The following is a 4,234-nucleotide window of genomic DNA, read 5'->3' on the forward strand; positions in this document are numbered from 1 at the left end:
GACACCCTGAGTTGCCTGGGTTCTGTCCTCCCAAGTGTTCTAAATTGCAGGATAAATTGCCCTGACAGAACGTCCTGCTGACAGACAGTGTCTTTTGTTACAGACGGAGGTGTTGATCCTTCTGTAATCAACAGCTTAATTAGGTCTGCCAAGATGAAAGAGCCATTTTTACTTTGGGAGCTAATATTTATAGACAACCTTCTCCCCAGCCCCTGCACTGGAGGTGTTAACAACTTGAGGGCTAAATCAAATAAAAATTATAAAACTCATTTCTTCACTCTACAAAAACTACTGGCAAACTCAGAGCTCTGCAGACTGTAAGCTGCCCCATCGAGCAGCTTCATTCATGGCCATAGCGCCCAGCACAGATTTTGGCACACGGTGGGCACTCAGGAAGCATTTGTTGAATCTTGAAAAAGTGGAGAGTCAGTTTGATGCCTTCCTTCTCTAGCAGAAAACACGATGGCATTGTGGTTAAGAGCTTGGCTTGAGAATTAGACAGTCCTGGAATTAAATCCTAGCAGCCTCACCACTCGGCTGTATGACCTTGGGCAAGGTGTTTAACATCTCTAAGCCTCAGTTTCCATGGCTGCAAAATGGGACAATAATAATACCTATAATTAGGGCTGTTGCCCTTAAAACCTGTATGTAGCACAGTCTTTGGCACAGAGAAGCTCCTTTAGTGTTGGCTACTTGGAGCAGAGGTGGTAGCAGTAGGGGTGGAAGTGACAAGTAAATCTCAGAGCAGCTATTGCTATAAGAAGGTCTCTGGGAAACTTTTAAGTTATCTTGTTTTATAGACTGCTCAGTCCTGTTAAGAATATATTAGGCTTCCTTATTTGGGAAATGAAAATTAAAACCACAAGGAGATACTACTTCTTACCCACCAGGCCAGCTATAATAAAGAAAACCGGAAAATAAGAATGTTGGAGAGGATGTTGAGAAATTGGAACTCTCATACATTGATGGTGGGTACAATCAATGATGCAGCCAGTGTGGAAAATGATTGGGTGGTTCTTTAAAAAATTCAGCATAGAATTACCATATATCCAGCAATTCCACTCCTAACTATGTCTTAGTTTGTTCAGGCTGCTATAAGACAAAAATACCTTAGAATGGGTAATTTATAAACCGTAGACATTTATTGCTCACAGTTCTAGAGGCTGGGAAGTCCAAGATTAAAGCACCAGCAGATTCAGTATCTGACGAGGGCCTATTTCTCATAGATGGATCCTTCTATGTGTCCTCACATGGCAGAAGGAGCAAGGGAGCTCCCTCGAGCCTTTTTTATAAGGTCAATGATCCCATTCATGATTGTGGACCCCTCATAACCTAATCACTCTCTAAAAGTTCTAGCTCTTAATACCACCACAGTGGGGACCAGGTTTCAATATGATTTTTGAGGGACACAAACAATCAGACCACAGCAGTTTATGCTCCAAAGAATCAAAAATAGAGACTCAAACAGATTCTTGTTCACCCATGTTCATAGCAGCATTATTCACAATAATCAAAAAGTAAAAACAACCCAAATGTCTATCAGCTGGTGAATAGAAAAACAAAATGAAGTATATTTACACAATGGAATATTATTCAGTCATGAAAAGGAATGCAATTCTAATATGTGCTATAACATGGATGAACCTTAAAAGCGTTATACTAAGTAAAAGAGGCCAGACACAAAAGACCACAGGTTGTATGATTTCATTTACATGAAATGTCCAGAACAAGTCCACAGAGACAGAAAGTAGATTAGTGGTTGCTATGGCTACCCATTCCTCCTTAAGCTGGGGAGATATAGGAGAATGGCCTTGGGTTGGGGATGGGGTGGAGGTCAGGTGAATGCTTGCTCCTGGCCTGCTTGATAATGGGTATGGGGTTTCTTTTGGGGGTGATGGAAATGGAATTAGATAGTGGTGATGGCTGCAGGGCATAGTTAATATACTAAAACCCACCAAATTTACATTTTACATTGTGTGAATTATACCTCAATTTTAAAAAAAGAAAAAAGAATGCATTGGGCTCCCAGTGGTTGACACTCAGCACTCACTCCCCTGGCACCCACGTGCCCACCCCTGCAGGCGGCCTTCTTCATCAACTTGCTGTCTGGGACATGAACCAACAACTGTAGTCACAGCCCAAACAGTATAAAACTTTCTCTAACACTTCACAATTTGCAAATCCCCTTCCAATTTGATCCTTACAATAGCCATGAAGGCAGGTATTATCATTACTATTCTACAGATGTGGAAACTAAAATCCACAAATATGAAGCAACTGGGTGAAGATCACCCAGCTAACAAGTGAAAGAGTTGGAATTGCAACTGAAGCCTTCAAACCCCAGCACTCCCTATTTTCCCTACTGATGACACACAGTTTGTTCAACAGCGCTTTCAAATCATCACAACTGTGAGCCACTTCTGAACACAGGCCAGAGTTATCTCTGAGTTTAGCCCTCAGCCTCAACTACAAAGGCAGCGTTCCTGACCCTGTGAGCTGAGGACCTCCAAAGTGCATGTCCCACAAGAAAGAGAAAACGTTTCACATTCTGCACCTGCAAAACAGGTCGCTCAATTCCTGTGTCACCCAGGCAAGGAGTTGGCCTGCAGCACAAGTCAGTATTCAGCTGCCAGGTACCGCTCTGTATGTCCTGCTGATTTGGACAGTGACTAAACACCTCAAGCAAGGAGCAGTAAAGAAGTCCCGGTTTTCACTCATTTCTGTCGCCTTCCAGAGTCTGCTGCATTTGCAAGAAGGTTTCTCATGAAGTTCAGAGGCTTTTACATCAGATTCATCAAGATGAATCAGGTGTTGGGGGCATCTAACCATCTGGGTCAAGAAGAAAAGGCCAGGCCAGGCGTGGTGGCTCACATCTGTAATCCCAGCACTTTGGGAGGCCGAGGCAGGCAGATCACGAGGTCAAGAGATCGACACCAGCCTGACCAACATGAAGAAAACCTGTCTCTACTAAAAATACAAAATTAGCCAGGCCTGGTGGCACATACCTGTAATTCCAGCTACTCAGGAGGCTGAGGCATGAGAGTCACTTGAACCCGGAAGGCAGAGGTTGCGATGAGCTGAGATGGCGCCATTGCACTGCAGCCTGGCCAAAAAGAGCAAAACTCCGTCTGAAAAAAGAAAAAAAGGAAAAGTCCAGATGCAAAGAAGCTGAGAAGAGTGAGGAGGGCTTTTCATTCCAAATGTTAGAGGAGTGAGAGAAAGGGAGGCAGAGGAGAACCAAGGAATAGAGTGGAGAATATGCAGTGTGTGGAGGGAACCATGAGGAGCCCAGCCTTCCTGGAGCAAGAAGGGCAGAGATAAGGCTGCAAGAGCAGGTGGGAGCCAGATTTCAAAGGCCATGGACAGCAGGGTAAGGAGGGAGGCCCTCTCTAGCAGGCAGTGGGAAGCCCCTGGAACTTCTTGAGTAAGACACTGATATGAGAGTTCATATTAGTCTCCAAGATACAAGTTGTCGATGTGGAAAAGCCATTAAAAAGAAAAAACATCTGCTTATTTATGGGCCTTAGATGTAGTTTCTGTGGGTGCCCAAGAAAGACTTTAATGACCAACCAAGTTGGTTGTTGCCTCATGAGGAATGGAACTAGGGAGGTATATATAGAAGTAGATACCCAAATTTTTAACTATGAGATGTTAGGGAAAGGTCCTAAAATCTCAACACTCTCTTCTTCATTTGAGTGCCCGGTACTTTGTTGAAATAGAAGCTAACCCTTTCAGAACTGGTCAGATTCAACGGATGCAAAGATAATGGCCTTGTCTTCCTAAGGCTAAAAATGACCTTGAAGTCATTGATGCCTCCATGTGAAGCCCACGTTCCGAAGTAACATCCTTGCCAAACTGTTGTCCAGCCTTTGCCTGAATGCCTGCAGTAACAGGGTTGTCACTGTCCACTGGGGTAACCCTCTCTATCTTTAGAAATATCTGGCTTTTAGAAACTATTTCCTTAGATGAAGTCAAAACCTGACTACCTATGACCTCCATTCATTGGCCTCATTCCACCTCTTGGGGCTTCTCAGAAACACATTTGCTCATTCTTGCACATGGTGGCTCTTCCATGTTTTAAGACTGCTATTCATCCTCCATGCCTACTGGGTGAGTCTTCTCTTCGTATTTCTTATATGACACTGATTTGAAGCTCTAAACTACCCTAGTCATTTTGCTCCTTTCTCTTTTCTTACAATTTACTTTTCAGAGAAGGAAAAGTTCATATTCTGCA

The sequence above is a fragment of the Macaca nemestrina genome, chromosome 13 (assembly GCF_043159975.1).
Source record: "Macaca nemestrina isolate mMacNem1 chromosome 13, mMacNem.hap1, whole genome shotgun sequence".
NCBI classification, from domain to species: Eukaryota; Metazoa; Chordata; class Mammalia; order Primates; family Cercopithecidae; genus Macaca; species Macaca nemestrina.